Source organism: Vulpes lagopus, chromosome 13 (genome assembly GCF_018345385.1).
Source record: "Vulpes lagopus strain Blue_001 chromosome 13, ASM1834538v1, whole genome shotgun sequence".
NCBI lineage: Eukaryota > Metazoa > Chordata > Mammalia > Carnivora > Canidae > Vulpes > Vulpes lagopus.
This window is the reverse complement of record NC_054836.1, coordinates 20,407,199-20,424,946: the sequence shown is the minus strand read 5'-3', so window position 1 is coordinate 20,424,946 and position 17,748 is coordinate 20,407,199. Positions and strand designations below refer to the sequence as shown.

Here is a 17,748-nt window from a genome sequence, read left to right as displayed (position 1 = left end):
CTATCTGAAGGGAGAAGAAAATAAGGTGGAATGGTAAAGGACCTTGGGACTTAAGGAACAAGCTGACAGTGAGTTCCCTGAGTTTTTTCTTGTCTCATAAATACCACAGTCTGAATGCTTATAATCTAGAAACACCAAGAGTCACAGACAGAAAATATCACCAAGAAAAGTCAGCTTTCTCTAGCCAGAGGATCAGGAAAAGGGTGATCCAACAAGACAGAAACACTTTAACCACATCTCCCTGTTCCTGAGGTAAACAGCAGGAGAAACACCACATGCCTCTCCCACCACGATGGACACCACAATCCAGGGTCAATGAGCAGTGCTGTTTTTTGCCCTTCCCTCTGTCATGAGGAGTTGTCTCTCCCCAGAGAAACTATGGGCAGAACTCTGACCTCCACATACTCTTTTCAGCAACAAGTAATGCTCTTCCCTGCAGAGTCTTGGAGCATAACTGACTTTGACTCTTTCAACTAACAAGAAAGTCCTCCTTGCCCAGAGAGAACTATGACTTATAATCCCACTTCAGTTACTGGGAGGGAACCATCCCCACATGAGTCAGAAAGTAAAACCTTATCTTCCAAACTCTGCCATGCAAGAGAGAGGTAGTGCCCCTTCACCTACACAGATAGTGCTGAGAGACTGTGGCATGCAGTGTTGTCATCTGAGTAACAGAGGCAGAGCAGATCAGAATAGCATGGCAGAGGCTTGACAAACTAAACTGAAATTTGAACGTGTGCACACAGAAAGGAGCACCAAAATATGAATCATGAACCTAACCAGGTTGCTAAAAAAGATTTTATATGAACTAAGGTGTTATAACACAACTCTCAAAATGTCCAAGATACAGTACAGAATTTTGTCTTATGAAGAACCAAGAAAATGTAGACTCAAATGAGAAAAGACAAGTAACAGTTGACAAAACCTAGATGACACAGATGTTTGAATGGTTTAAATAAGATTTTCAAGAAGCTGACAAAAATGCTTAAACAAGCAATTATGAACACTTTGGAACAAATAAAAAATAGAAAATATCAAAGAATTAGATGTAAAGAAAAACTAAATGAAAATTCTAGACCTGGGATCCCTGGGTGGCACAGCGGTTTGGCGCCTGCCTTTGGCCCAGGGCGCGATCCTGGAGACTCAGGATCGAATCCCACGTCAGGCTCCCGGTGCATGGAGCCTGCTTCTCCCTCTGCCTGTGTCTCTGCCTCTCTCTCTCTCTCACTGTGTGCCTATCATAAATAAATAAAATAAAATTTAAAAAAAAATAAAAAAATAAAAAAGAAAATTCTAGACCTGAAAAATACAAGAGTCTACATAAAAAAACTTCAGTGGATGGGTTCAGTAACAGAATGGAAATTCCAAGGAAAGAATTAGTGAAATCTAAGGTAAGTCAACAAATTATTCAAACAAAGGAGAAGGAAGGAGAAGGAGAAGGAGAAGGAGAAGGAGAAGGAGAGAAAGAAAGAATTTTTAAAAATAAATTGAGCCCTAGGGACCTATGTGATACTAACAAGAAATTTAACATTCATGTCATCAAAGTTCCAGGAGGAAAACAAAAACAAAAACAAAAAAACAAAACAAAACAAAACAAAGGACTAAAAAGTATATTTAAAGAAAATGGCTAAAAACTGCCCACACTTGATGAAAGATATAAATCTACAGACTCAAAAAGCTGAGTGAACCACAAACAAAAGCAATTCATACCTAAATATATCATAGCCTAAATTCTGAAAACTGAAGACAGGAGAAAAACTTTTAAAAGCAGGAAGAAAAAAAAAACCCTATTATATTACCTACAGAGGAATAATGATTCAAATATTAGCTAGTTACTAATTAGAAATCATGGAGGTCAGAGAAATTGGTACAAAATTTTGCAAGTGCTGAAAGAAGTGTCAACCCAAAGTTCTATAGCCAGTAAAAATATGCTTCAGAAATAAGAAAAATCAGTATATTCAACATTAAAAACAAAGGCTAAGAGAATTTGTCATCAACAAAATAAAAGCATACCTGAAGGAAACACTTCACACAGAGGAAAACTAAGAACATCAGAAATGAAGAAAGAACAATGTAAAGGGTAAAAATATTGGTAAGTCCAAAGGAGTTTTTCCTTGCAATTTTTTAAAAAAAAATGTGTTTAAGGGATGCCTGGGTGGCTCAGTGGTTGAGCATCTGCCTTTGGCTCAGGGCGTGATCCCAGACTCCTGGGATTGAGTCCCACATTAGGCTCCCCACGGAGGACAATCTCCCTCTGCCCGTGTCTTTGTACCTCTCTCTCTGTGTCTCTCATAAATAAATAAAACCTTTAAAAATTGTGTTTAACAGTTAAAAGTAAAAAATTATAACAATGCCTGATACAGTTCTCAACGTATATGGAAGTAATATTTTAGGACAACTATATTATAAAAGGAAGGGTAAAGTAACCTAAATGGTGGTGATGTATCCACATCCCACTTGAAGTGGTCAAATACTTCTAACAGTAAGACTACAATAAACTGGGATCCCTGGGTGGCGCAATGGTTTGGCGCTTGCCTTTGGCCCAGGGCGCGATCCTGGAGACCCGGGATCGAATCCCACATCGGGCTCCCGGTGCATGGAGCCTGCTTCTCCCTCTGCCTATGTCTCTGCCTCTCTCTCTCTCTCTGTGACTATCATAAATAAATAAAAATTAAAAAAAAATAAAAAAAATTAAAAAAGACTGCAATAAATTATACTTATTATAGTCCATAGAAGAACTGCTTAAAACAATTCTATGAAGAGACAGACTCAATAAGTAACACTACAGATAATCAAAATGGAATATTAAAAAATTACTCAGGTAGCCCAGAGAAAGGCAAAGGGGACCTGAAGAATAAATAAACAGAGGGATAACACAAAACAAATAATAGAACAGCAGGCATAAATTCTGCAATGTTGATAATTACCTTAAATCTAAAAGGCCTAATCACATCGATTAAAAGACAAAGATTGGCATGCCAGAAGGATTTTTAAAAACTACATAATTGACTACATGGTAAATATGAAATATGTCTCAAATGTAATGCTATAATATATGATATATACAATGTAGCTTAAAGGTAAAAGGATAGGAAAAAGATAGCATGAACTAAACACTCATCAACAGAAAGCTGAAGTGGTTATGTTAATATCAGATGAAGAAGACTTCAGAAAAAAGAATTTATCAGGGTCAAAACAAGACATTATACAATGCTACAAGGGTCAGTTAACCAAGAGACATAACAATCTTACATGTGTATTCAGCAAATAAGAGAACTACAAAGTACTCAGAGCAAAAACAAGAATGAACAGAGAAATAGAGAAATTCACAATTACAGTCAGGGACTTTAACACTCCTTTGTTAGAATTTGTAAAAACAGTAGAAAAAAATGTCAACAAGGATTTTAAAGAATTGAACAATATTACCAACCAGTGAAATCTAACATAGTCAAGAGAACATTTCACAAAAACAACAGAACCTGTATTCTTTTAAAGTGTTCACAGGACATTCATCAGAGATTTTTCTTAAATCATAAAATGAACCTTAACTAATTTAAAAGAATTGGAATCATATAAAATATGTTGTCTGACCATAATGGAATCAGACTAGAATTCAACAAAAGAAAGAGAACAGAAAAATCTCTAAGCACTTAGAAATCATATAAGGAACTTCTAAATAATCCCTGTGTCAAGTAAGTAGTCTTGAGAGAGAGCTTATGAAAAAATCAACTGAATTTAAATGAAAACACAAAACTGTGGAAAACTATAATGAAATAGCACTGCATACTTACCGGGAAGGAAAAAAAAAGTGACAACATCAAATTCTGGTGAAAATCTGAAGAAACTAAATCTTTCACACATTTCTGATTGGAATGTAAAATGGTATAGCTACTCTGGGAAACAGTTTGACAGTTTCTTTAAAAACTAAACATGCAACTATTGCACTACCCAGTGATTGCACTCCTGGGTATTTATCTTAGAAAAATGAAAACTTGTGCTCACACAAAAGTCAACAGATGAATGTTCATAGACGCTTTATTTGTTACAACTGAAAACTGGAATCAGTCCAGAGTCCTTCAACGGGTGAATGGCTTAACAAACTGTGGTATTCACTGACCATGGAAAACTACTCAGCAAGTATTTAAAAATAAACCCCGATCCTGGATGAATCTCCAGGAAGTTCTGCTGATCAAAAAAAGTCAAGCCCTTTAAGATTACATCGGTATGATTCCACTTTTAAACCAATTTTGAAATGACAATTTTAGAAAAGGAAGGCAAACCAGTGGGTCAGGGAAAGGAAGCATGGCAAAAGGGGGGGTGGTTGATATAAAAGAGCCACATGAGGGACCCTAGTGGCAGTGGTGTTGGAATTCTTCACTATCTTGTCTATGGTGGTGGATACACGAACACATACAGATGATCAAATTGTGTAGTACTTATACATGTACCCAAAAGAGTACAAGTAAAACTGGGAAAATCTGAATAAAATCAATGGATTTTCTCAATGTCAATATCCTAGTTGTGATATTATGCTGTAATTTTTTGAAAAATTGTCATTGAGGATAACTAGGCAACATGCACAAGGGATCTCTCTGTATGGCTTCTCACCACTGCATGTAAACCTACAATTATGTCAAGAAAAATTTCAGTCAAAAATATCTGTGCTGAGGCCCCTGGGTGGCTCAGTGGTTGAACGTCTGCCTTCGGCTCAGGCCGTGATCCCGGGGGTCCAAGCATCGAGTCCCACATCAGGCTCCCTGCGGGCAACCTGCTTCTTCCTCTGACTGTGTCTCTGCTTCTCTCTGTGTCTCTCATGAGTGAATAAATAAAATATTTTTTAAAAATATCTGTGCTATGTGGCTAAAGCAGTGCTTAGAAGAAAATGTATGGGAATAAAATGCTTAAACTTTAGCACAGTTGCCAGTAATTTTTGCTCACAAAGCCCTGTTTGTGCAGAAGCATGAAAATAATAGTTGTTTCCAAACAAATATGTATGGTAGATTTATTTTTTATTATTTTTTTAAGATTGTATTTATTTACTCATGAGAGACACAGAGAGAGAGAGGCAGAGACACAGGCAGAAGGAGAAGCAGGCCCCATGCAGGGAGCCCGCCGTGGACTTGATCCCAGGTCCCTGGGATCAGGCCTTGGACTAAAGGCAGTGCTAAACTGCTAAGCCACCCGGGCTGCCCATGTATGGTAGATTTAAATGTAAAATGTAATACTATAAAACTTTCAGAAGAAAGTCTCCGTGACCTACAGTTAGTTGAGGAGTACCTAGATATGACTTGAAAGACATGATTCAAAAATAAGTTAGTGAACTGGAACTCACCAGAGTTTAAGATATTTGCTCTGTAAAATACCCTACTAAGAAAATGAAAAGACTAACCGAAGACTGAGAACAATATAAACATATTTGCAAATCATATACTCAATATAACACTCATATCCTGAATATATAAACATTCTAAACTCAAAAGTGGAACAATCCAATTAGATGTGCATAAAAGATTTGAATGAACAAATTCAGCAAAGAAAATATATGAATGTTCATATAAAAGTGTTCAATAGGGCAGCCTGGGTGGCTCAGTGGTTTAGTGCTGCCTTCAGACCAGGGCGTGATCCTGGAGACCCAGGGTCAAGTCCCACGTCAGGCTCCCTGCATAGAGCCTGCTTCTCCCTCTGCCTGTGTCTCTGCCTCTCTCTCTTTCTCTCTCTCTCTGTGTGTGTGTGTGTCTCATGAATAAATAAATAAAATCTTTAAAAAAAATTTTTTAAGTGTTCAATATCATTAGTATCATAGGCAGAATAATAACCTCCAAAAGATGTCCAACTCCTAATCCCTGGAACCCATGAATACATTATCTTACTTGGCAAAAGGGACCTTTTCAATGTAATTAAGATTAAGGACCTTGAAATGGGGAGATCATTCTGGATTACCCAGGTTAGCTCAGTCTGATCATACAAGTCATAAAAAAGGTGAGAACTTTTCCTGGCTACAGTCACAGAAATGCCACAACAGAATAAGGATCAGAGAAATGCCATATTGCTGGTTTTGAAGATAGAAGGAGAGCCACAAGCCAAGGAATGCTGGTGACCTCTAGAAGGAAACATTCTCCCCTAGACCTTCCAGAAAGGAATGAAAGCCCTGCCCACACCATGATTTTAACCCAGGGATACCTGTTTCAGACTTCTGACATACAGAACTATAAAACAATAATTTTTTTGTTGCTCTAAGATACTAAAGTGTGGTGATTTCTTATGGCAGCAATAAAAAAACGAATACAAATAGTCATCACAGAAATGCAAATTAAATCCATGATCTACACACCTATCAGAATAGCTAAGGTAACAATTACTGACAATAGCAAACACTGGTGAAGATGCAGAGAAATCAGGTCTCTCATGAATTGCTAATGGGAATGTAAAATGGTACAGATACTTTAGGAAACAGTTTAAAAGTTTCTCAAAAAACTAAACATGCAATTATCACATGATCCAGCAACTCTACTCTTAGGCATTTATCTCAGAGAAATGAAAATGTATGTTCATGCAAAATCTGTAAAGTAGTATTTATTGAAGGCTTATTTGTAATAGCCCAAAGCTGGAAACAATCCATATGTCCTTCAATGGATGAACAAATAAACCCTGGTACATCCATACTACGGAATCATTCTCAGCAATAAATAGAAACAAAATGCAACAACTTGACACATGCAAGAGCATTATTCTGAGTGGATAAAACCAGTCACTCTCCAGGGGTTAAATACTGTATGATTTCATTTGCATAACATTCTCAAAGTGACAAATTCTAGAGATGGAGAACAGATCAGTGGGAGCCAGGAATTAGGGTTGCAGAAAATGTGTGTTCACTGAGGGATAACATGAGGGATTTTATTTGTGATGATGAAACAGTTCTGTATTCTGATTGTGATGATAATTATTGAATCTATGTGATGAAATCTCCTAGAACTACCCTCCCCCAAAATATGCAGTATATAGCAGTAGCGTGGGCAGCCCCGGTGACGCAGCGGTTTAGCCCCGCCTGAAGCCCAGGGCATGATCCTGGAGACCCTGCATCGAGTCCCATGTCAGGCTCTTTGCATGGTGCCTGCTTCTCTCTCTGCCTGTGTCTCTGCTTCTCTCTCTCTCTCTCTCTCTCTCTCTCTCTCTCTCTGTGTCTATAAATAAATAAATAAATAAATAAACAAACAAAGTCTTTAAAAAAAAACAAAACATTATAGCAGCAGCGTTCACAATAGCCAAGATGTGGAAACAACCCAAATGTCCATCAACTGATGAATGGATACACAGAATGTGGTGTATGAATACAGTGGAATGTTATTTGGCCATAAAAAGGAATGAAGTACTGATACATGTTATAACATGGATGAAAACATTAGGCAAATCTAAAAAGACAGAAGATAAACTAGTGATTGCCTGGGACTGGAGGGTGGTGAATCAAGAGTAAACGCTAATGGATGTGGTTTTCCTTTTTTGGAGGTAATGAAAATGTCCTAAAATTAGATTCTGTTGATGGTTGCACAACTCTGTGAATATGGTAAAAATCATTGAATCGGAAACTCCAAATGGGCAACATTGGTGGTATATATCTGGTATATGAATCATATCTCAATAAAGCTCTCTTTTTTTCTTAAAGGAGTGCATGAAAAAACTGATGAAATCTGAATCAGGTCCATATTCGAGTTAATAGCATTATAGCAAACATGAGTTCCTTGGCTCCCACAGGTACTGCATACATTGTACTGAGTGCAAGGAATATAGGAATTCTTTGAACTATTTTGCAACAGCCTGTGTATCTGAAATGGTCTCAAAATAATTTAAAGAAAAGGATGCTACTTCATGCACATGGATGAAAGATATTTGAAGTAAGGAGGAGAGAGCCCTGGGGCACTGAAGGTAAGATAATAGGGTTGCTACAGTGGGAGCAGCCAAGTAGGTCAAGCATTCCATGTTTCTCTCTGTGTAAAGCAACAAGCAAGAGTGGTGCCAGCCCTCAGGCCACAACAATGCATGTAGGGCCTCTACTGAAAAGGAAGGACTGAGACCTCAGAGTATTGGTCACAGTCAGGAGGAATGAACAGGGTCCATCTCAGAGACTGGCTATAGGTACATCCCAGTCGGGAGTCTATTCTGGCACAACCACTCCCCCAAACAAAGTGGCTGGAGGCATCTGTCAGTCCCCCACCAGGATCACTTCAGGAATCTTCTCCAGGTACGGGCTGGAGAACATTGATAGAGCTTTTCCATGATGGCCTAACAGGGCATCACAAATACAAGATACACATAGGACCCTTTACCAATTGAGATAAGCCAGCATCACAAAGAAGAGCCACCAAGCAAGGAAGAATGCACACACGTAGAAAGAACTGGTGGCACTGGATTTTAGAATCACCATCATTACTTCATTCAATACATATTTCTTGGTCTCTCCAATGTGTACCAGGCACTTTTTGAACTATGAAAGTCCTTTTTTTTTTGAACTCTGCAAGTTTTATGGTAAACACAGCAGGCAAGATCTCTACCATTATGGACATTTCAATTTACTGATGGGGGGGAAAGAAACCAAATAAAATATCAAGGAGCAAAAGTGGAGTAAGTAAAGGATTGGGGGAGAGAGCAAGTGAATGTGTGTGCGAGGGCATTATGTGCTGCTTTGGATAAGGTAGTTGGGGAATATGTCCCTGATGAAACGGTAACCTTTGAGCACAGATCTGAATAATGTGGGTGAACAAGCCTTATCACATCCAGGCCAGAAGACGGTGAGCAGGGAGGAGGAACAGGTGTAGGTGTTGGGAGGCATTGAAATGTTGACAACTGCAGGCAGACCAAAATGTTTGGAGCAGAATGGGCAAGGTGGGCGAGAATTCAGAGATCTACAGGAACCTGATCATCTAGTACATTCTAGGTCATTATAAAAACTAGTGATTTTATTTGAAGCTTAATTAATATTCCATGAACCAAGAGATGCAATAGAATATTTTAAACAGCAATTCTTTAAAAAGAATCAACTAGTAGTCATGTAAATTAAAGGCTTCATCTTTGAAATGAATCATTCAATAGACGAGCAGAATAGCAGATGGGACACAAAAAAAGGAGCAAATTAGTAAGCTTGAGGAAAAACTCAAATATTTTCCCCACAGAATACAGGACAAACATACAATTAAAAGATGCAAATTAAGACAAGGAAGACAGAGACTCAAAAAACCCATCCAGAAGATCCAAATTTTATCTAATAGAAGTGTTAAAAGATACTATTAGAAAGACTTTATAGGAAAAATGGAAGAGAGATGATAATTCAAAACAATACAAATATAAATATATACTTGAATAATTCCATTCAAAGTCTACAATATATAAGAACTAGCAAATTCTGCACATAATAAAGATATAAACACTTATCAAATATCCATGGATCATTATGAAATTTGACCATACACAACACAACAAGATACACAGTTATTCTATAAGGTTATTATCATCTCAAAATGGAAACAAAATTTCACACAAGAAATAAAATTAGAGGCCAATTTCACTCAAGAACATAGAGGCAGAGGTGCCTGAGTGGTTTAGTCAGTTAAGCGTCTACCTTTGGCTCAGGTCCTGATCCCCAGGTTCTGGGATCAAGTCTCACATCCAGCTCCCCACAGAGAGTCTGCTTCTCCCTCTGTCCATGTCTCTTCCTCTCTTTCTCTGACTCTAATGAATAAATAAATAAAATCCTTTAAAAAAAGAAAGAACATAGAGGTAGACTCCTAAATAAATATTTACAAATCAAATCTGACAGTGTATGTAAACAAAAAACCCAACTATGACCAAGTAGAGTTTATCTTCGTATACTGATTGTTCAATATTTTTAAAAGCCATACATGTAATTTTCCGTTGTTAATAAAGTTGAAACAATATGACTATGTCAAATGATACAAGTAAAACCTTAGGTAGATTTCAACATTCAAGTATAACTTACATTCTACTTTTTCAGATAAAAAAGATTTAAGGAAAGAATCCCAGGACATACCATTAAGTGAGTGGGGGAAGGATGGGGAAAGGGAAGAAGTCAAGGATGGGTGTGATTTCATATGAAGTCACAGCCTCAGCCTGTGAAAAAGCTTGGCTTTTCATAGGATGGTTAAGCCATAAGTTTTCAGTGATCCAGAAATCATTTTGTTCAGCATTTGGGTGACTGATGTCTTTCACTTGTCCCTTCTCCAGTGCTATTCCTTTCTTTACATAGAGCTGAATTTCTGACCTATATCATTTTCTTTTCTCTGAACAATGTATTTTAACATCACATGCATGGCAGATCTACTAAAAACGACAACAAAATCCCTCAATTTTTGTTTATCTGAGAAAGTCCTTATTTCTCCTTCATCTTTATTTTTTATCTTTTTGAGTTTATCTTACTAATCTCTACATCCAACGTGGGGCTCAAACTCACAATCTCCAGATCAAAAGTTGCATGCCCTTCCACCTGAGTCAGCCAGCACCCTTTTCCCTTACCTTTAAAGATTAATTTTACAGGGTACAGAATTCTAGGTAGGCAGTAGGTAGAGGTGGGAAGGTCTCCTTTAAACTTTAAATATTTCACTTCACTCTTTTCTTGCCTGCATGGTTTCTGAGTAGAAGTCCAATGTAATTCTATCTATCTATCTATCTATCTATCTATCTATCTATCTATCTATCATCTATCTATCATCTACCATCTATCTATCATCTACCATCTATCTATCATCCATCTATCTATCTAAGAGAAAGAGCCTGTGCTCTTTCTGGGAGGAGGGGCAGAAGGAGAAGGAGAGAAAGAATCTCAAGCAGACTCTGCCCTCTGCCTGGAACCCTAATCTGGGACTCCATCTCATGACCCTGAGACATGACCTGAGTCGAAATCAAGAGTCAGACTGCTTACCTGACTGAGCCACCCAGGCACTCCCCAACATAATTCTTATCTTTACTCCTTTCTATAGAAAGAAGTAGCTTTATAAAAGCTTTTTAAAAGCTACTTTTTAAGAGCTTTTTAAAAGCTCTGGCTTTTTAAAAGATTTTTTTTCTCTATCTCTGATTTTCTAAAGTTTGAATATATGTCTAGGTGCAGTTTTGTTTTGTTTGTTTACTGGGTATCCTCTGAGCTTCCTGCATCTATGGTTTGGTGTGTGACATTAATTTGGGGAAATCCTCAATCATTATGATAGGGTAGGCAGTAAGTTAGAATGGACCTTGAGGCAAAGGTGTTGAAAAATAGGTGACACATTAGAAGCTTGAGGGCACAACACCCTGATTATGAGGATTTTTAAAAATTTCTTCTGTTTTTTGGTTTAGTTTCAAATTTTTATTTTAATTCCATTTAGTTCATGTTCAGTGTAATATTAGTTTCAGGAGTAGGATTTAATGATTCATCTCTTATATATAAAACCCAGCACTCATCACAAGTGCCCTCCTCAATCCCCATCACTCATCTAGCCCCTCTCCTACCCTCCTTCCTTCAGTAACCCTCAGTTTGTTCTCTATAGTTAAGTCTCTTTAACAATTTGCCTAGCTCTTTTTCCCCTTATATTCATTTGTTTCATGTCCTACATTCCACATATGAATGAGATCATATAGTATTTGTCTTTCTCTGATTGATTTATTTCACTTAGCATAATACCCTCTAGTCCAATCCATGTCATTGCAAATGGTAAGATTTCATCCTTTTTATGGTTGAGTAATATTCCATTATATACATAAATATCACTTCTTCTTTATCCATTCATCAGTCAATGGACTTTTGGCCTCTTTCCATAATTTGGCTCTTGATAATGCTGCTATAAACATCGTAGTGTATGTATCCTTTTGAACCAGCATTTTTATATCCTTTGAGAAAATGCCTAGTAGGGCAATTTCTAGATCATAGGGTAACTCTATTTTTAACTTTTTTTTGGAACTTCCATACTCTTTCCAAAGTGGCTACACCAGTTTGCACTCCCACCAACAGTGCATGAAGGTTCCCCTTTCTCCACATCCTCACCAATAATTGTTTTGTGTTGTTAATTTTAGCCATTCTGACAGATATAAGGTGATAACTGCATTGTAGTTCTGATTTGGATTGGATGGTGAATGATGTTGCACATCTTTTTATGTGTCTGTTGGCCATCTAGATGTCTTCCTTGAAAAAAAATGTCTATTCATGTCTTCTGCCCATTTCTTAAATGGATTATTTGTTTTGGGGTGTTGAGTTTGGTAGGTTCTCTATAGATTTTGGATACTAGCCCTTTATCAGATATGTCATTTGCAAATATCCTCTCCCATTCCAAGGGTTGCCTTTTAGTTTCATTATTTCCTTCACTGTGCAAAAGGTTTTTATCTTGATGAAGTCCCAATAGCTTATTTTTGGTTTTGTTTCCCTTGCCTCAGGGAGTGTATTAGTAAGAAGTTGTTATGGCTGATGTCAAAGACATTTCTGCCTGTGTTCTCTTCTAGCATTTTATGGTTTCCTGTCTCACAAATTTGGTCTTTCGTCTATTTTGAATTTATTTTTGTGTATGGTGTAAGAAAGTGGTCCAGTTTCATTATTTTACTTGTACCTGTCCAGTTTTCCCAATACCATTTTTTGAAGAGATTCTCTTTCTCTCATTGGATATTCTTTCTTGCTTTATTGAAGATTAGTTGACCATATAGTTGTGGGTCCATTTCTGGGTTCTCTGTTCCATTCCACTGATCTTATGCATCTATTTCCATGCCAGTACCATACTGTCTTGATCACTACAGTTTTGTAATATAACGTGAAGTCTAGAATTGTGATGCCTACAGCTTTACTTTCCTTTCTCAAGATTGCTTTGGCTATTCAGCGTCTTTTGTGGTTTCATACAAGTTTTAGGATTGTTTGTTCTAGCTCTAGGAAAAATGCTGGCTATCAAAATACCACTGACTTTGTGGCTTTTTACATCATGGTCTATGGCTTCCAACACCCTGGGGCTGACAGACCAACAGCCAGAGATGCAGAACATGTGCTGTCCTCTTCAACCTCTGCCTCGGCTTCATTATAATATGTTTACTTGTGGTTTTGACCTTCCCCTCCCTCCTACACCCCCCCCCCCACAACAAACACCCAAACCCACAGGGGAAGATGGCCTTGGAAGTTCTGGTAAGAATGTTGTAGGGCCAAAAATTCTCCCTCACAACCAGTAGGTGAAGTCCCTTAGATGACTGGAAGCAACATCAGTTGGAGCCCACCCCTAGCTATGACCCATAACCTATGCAAACATGAAAAGACACCACCAACCCCAGTGCATTTGCCACCTCTGGGTCTACCTGTTCTCCCAGCTTGAGAGCATACTGTCCTTAATAAACTGCTTTGTGCTTGTCATCTTCCTTCTGGATGTCTTTACTGGAGAGTGTACCCTGAGGTATATCTTTCATGGGGAATCCAAGAACCGAGACCTCCATTCACACAATGCAGACTCTCCCACCGGTAACAATGATTGCTTCCAATATTGTTTCTGTTCCTCTCTCTCTTCTGGTACTCCCACTTTGCTTACATTAAGCTCTTTATAAGTTGTCCCATAGTTCTTGGATATTCTGTTTGTTTTTTCAGTCTTTTTTTCTTTTTGCTTGCCAGTTTAGGAAGTTTCTATGGTTATGTCTTCAAGCTTAGAGATGTTTTCCTCATTGTGTCCAGTCCACTAATGACCCCACCAAAGGTATTCCTCATTTCTGTTACAGTGTTTTTGGTCTCTGGTATTTCTTTTTGATTCTTTCTCAGACTCCTATCTTTCTACTTATATTATCCATCTGTACTTGCATGTTGTCTACTTTTTCCATTTGAGCCCTTAGCATATTAATCATAGTTGTTTTAAATTTCTGATGTGATAATTCCAACATCCTTGCCCTGTCTGGTGCTTGTTTAGTCTCTTTAAAATGTGTTTGGGAGGGGGGGCCTGAGTGGCTCAGATGGTTGGGCATCTGCCTTTGGTTCAGGTCATGATTCCAGGGTCCTGAGATCTAGCCTTGCATCAGGCTCCCTGAGCAGGGAGTCTGCTTCTCCCTCTCCTTCTAATCCTTCTCCCTGCCCATGTTCTCTTTTCTCTCTCTTTCAAATGAATAAATAAAATATCTTAAAAAATTTTAAAACATGCTTTTTGCCTTTCAGTATGTCTTGCAAATTTTGGCCTGATAACCAGATATGATCTACTAAACAAACAGCACTGTTGTGAAAAGACCTTTAGCAATGTTGTGGTAAGGTGTGGGAGGAGAGGAAGTGTTCTATAGCCCTATAGTTAGGTGTCAGTCTTTTAGTGAGCCAGTGTCCCTGGACTGTGACCTTCAGCTCTTCTTAGATTATTCCCCTTTTAGGTGAGACACCGTGGCTATAGAGGACTGGAGTTGGTTATTTTCCTTCCTCAAGTAGTGTAGGCTTTGATAAAACCACAAGTTAAACTCTAGTAAATAGCTTCTCCTGAGGGCAGGCATTTTAAAGAAGAATAAAATGCAATAGCATATTTTAAAATGGTTTACTTTACCTCTCTCTCTGCCAGAAGCCCGGGTGCCTTTTCTTTGATAGTCACTGTGAGAAACTAGTTGAGATCCTACCGAGGAAACTCACAGAGGTGTGGGGATGTCCACCATCCCCACCAGGGACTGGATCTTTCTGGAGTTTTTAACATTCGAATCGGTCCAGATTGAGCCTACAGCAATTCACTAATGATATCTCAGGTTTTCCTACCACAGCACTGGTTTCAAAAGTTTTTCCTCATGGATTTCTGTTCCAGTAAGTTGTAATTCTCTGTGGTCCTCTTTCTGTCTCTCCAATTTGGGAGGTAGTAGTTTATTCAGTGATCTAATTTCTGTGATAGATCTAAACAGAGTTACACATTTTTCAGTTTGTTTAGCTTTTTACTTGCTGTAAGGATGGTGATTAGAATGGTGATTTCTAAGCTTCTTTAACTTCAAAAATTTACCTATCAAAAACTTAAACCATATTCAATCATAGAACTTTAGAAACACCTCAGTTAAAGTCATTTCTTCCTTTGTACTATTATGCAATGTATCTTGAAGGCTTTACAATATATAAATACTAAGAAAGGTGAGACAAAACTCTTTCTTTGCAGAAAATACTATTTTCTATTAGAAAATCCAGAGCAATAAACTAGCAAACTTTTAGAATTACAAAGAAAGTTTAGTTAGGCATAAAATACATGATTAATTTTTAAAATATTTCCATATATCAGTAAAAACAAAGTCAAAAATACAGTTTTTTAAAAGACCTCTTCACATAAGCAACACAATCATCAAGTATTTGAAATAAAGTTGATTTAAAATTTGTATAACACCTTTGTGGAGAAACTATGAAACTTTATTGAAAAACATGAAAGAAAACTTGAATAAATTGAAAAAATTCAACATTTTGTGAGAAGTCTTAAGCAATGAAAGAGATAGAAAAAACAAAGTATAAATGGTGGAAGTAAAGATTTAAAATTGGTATTTTTTGCAGTCAATAATATTGATTGCCCAGAAAATTAAAGTGAATCCAAGAAACTGGCAAGACATTTTCTTCGATTTTAAGCAAGGAGGAATAGAAATATAATCTACATGCAAAAATTAGTATCCTTCCCATTTCCATTTAGTAACTAATCAAAAAATACATAGAAAAAATTGAATTCCTATTTGTAGTGGGTTGAATCATGTTCCCCTAAAATTCATGTCTATCTAGAACCTCAGAATATGACTTTATTTGGAAATTGCCCTTTGTAAATATAATTAGTTAAGCCTCTTGAGATGAAACCATCCTAAACTTAGGATAGATCTTACATCTAATAATGACTGATGTCTTTATAAGAAAAGGGAGAGGGACTTTTTGTAAACACAGGGAAGAAGGCCACAAGAAGACAGAGGCAGAGATTGGACTAAAGCTGCCACAAACCAAGGAATGTCAGGAGTCAGCAGAAGCTAGAAGAAGCAAAGAGTAATCCTTTCCCCAAGCTTTTGGAAGAAGTGTGACCCTGACCACACCTTGATTTCAAACTTCAAGACTCCAGAGCAATGAGAATAAATTTCTGTTGTCTTAAGCCACCAAGTTTGTGGTAATTTTTATGACAGTTCTAAAGGAAACTAGCACAACAATTCATGACACCACACACACACACACAAACCCTATAAATTCCCTAGGAATAATTCTAATTATAAATGTACACAATCTTCATGAAAATGTCATATATTTTTACAGAAAAGCAAAAAGAAGACCTAAAAAGTGGGTAAATGCCAAGTTCATGGATGGGACGATTCATCATCTTAACATCAATTCTCCAAAAACTGGAGCATAAATTCAGTATGCTCCATAACTGAGATCAATAGGATTTTTTATAAACTTTTACATGTTAATTACAAAGCTTATATGAAAGTGTAAAATTTTAAGAGTAACTAAGATATTTTTGGTTTAAATAAAGGCAACTGGGCTAAGGTAATAAAATTTGTTCAATCTAACATCTAATTGTATTATAGATTTATAGTGATCAAAATAGTGCATTATTGGCACACTAAAAAACTAGCTCAACATAAAAAGAATAAAGATTCCAGAAACAGACCCATGAATGTATAAGAAAGTGAAACTCTGGAAGTATTACAAATGACAAATGAATATACAAAAAGATATTTAGCCTCACAAAGATTCTTAACAATACAAATAAAAAGGAAAATGACATATCTTTTTGTCATGCAAGAGTCTGGCAAAAAAAAAAAGTTTAACAATATCAGTTGATTGTTACTAGAGAAAAAGGTATTTTCATATTGCTGATGTGTTAAATTAGCATAGCTACTGTGAAGGGCAATTTGACAGTAATCAGTTAAAACTGAATATATGCATCCTCTAAAGACTTAGCAAATCTACTTCTAAGCATGTAGTCTATAGAAACATTTGTACTTAGGGACAAAAAAGCACATTTAAGATTATTTATTGTAGAATGATTTGGGACAGCAAAAAATTAGAAACCATCTGAATATCTATTGATATAGAAACAGTTATATATAAACAATGGCATATCTATCTATGCAGTGAAATATGATGCACCAAAGAAGGAATGCTGCTATGATACCTAGTAACATGGAAAATATACGTAGGTGAATGTTCTGATAGATAATTTAAGTGTCTATAGAAATTTTATGGGACCTCAGTGATAGGCAGTAGTGACAGACAGTATATGAAAAGAATTCAGGTAGGATTTATGCAAGCTCAAAGATCTTTAGAATTAAATGGAAATAAATTTACCTATTTTACCCTTAGAAATGTAAATTTTAATCAAATGATGTTGCCACCTGGGTAGGATTTCACAGTCTAATCCAGTAAGGACAAGACTCAAATCCAGGGATGTAAACTATGTCTGTGGCCAGCCCACTTTTAAACTTATGGAATCATTGGCTTTGTAACTTTTCATGTAAGTAAGGTTCTGTGCATATCATGATCACAGTGCTCCAACTATATAACAGTCTAGGTCCTCTGTTTGTTGTAAAACTCCATCAAGCAAAGAAAACAACTCCAAAACTATATGAGAAAGTCATCCCAAATATGGTGTAAGATAACATTATTGTTCTTTAATAGGTAATGCCTTCTTAGGGTTTACTAAGAAAATTTGAAATTAAGTATATAAATGCCAAGATAAGCAAATGTGTGTTTTCAATAAATTAGTGTTAAGAATTTTGCACTTATTTATATTATATATCTCTGTAATACTTAGAATTTAGTCTACCAAGATAATAGCTAAT

The 17,748-nt window shown here is 36.8% G+C and overlaps 1 protein-coding gene across 1 annotated transcript in view; it reads right to left on the bottom strand.

Moving 5' to 3' along the window:
• The window catches only part of ASB4 (ankyrin repeat and SOCS box containing 4), an 88,053-nt gene extending 84,057 nt beyond the window's left edge, over nt 1-3,996 (bottom strand). The window contains exon 1 of the mRNA XM_041727978.1: nt 3,792-3,996. The gene's annotated coding sequence lies outside the window, so the exon portion shown is untranslated. The remainder of the gene's footprint in view (nt 1-3,791) is intronic.
• Between the last annotated feature and the right edge of the window lie 13,752 nt (nt 3,997-17,748).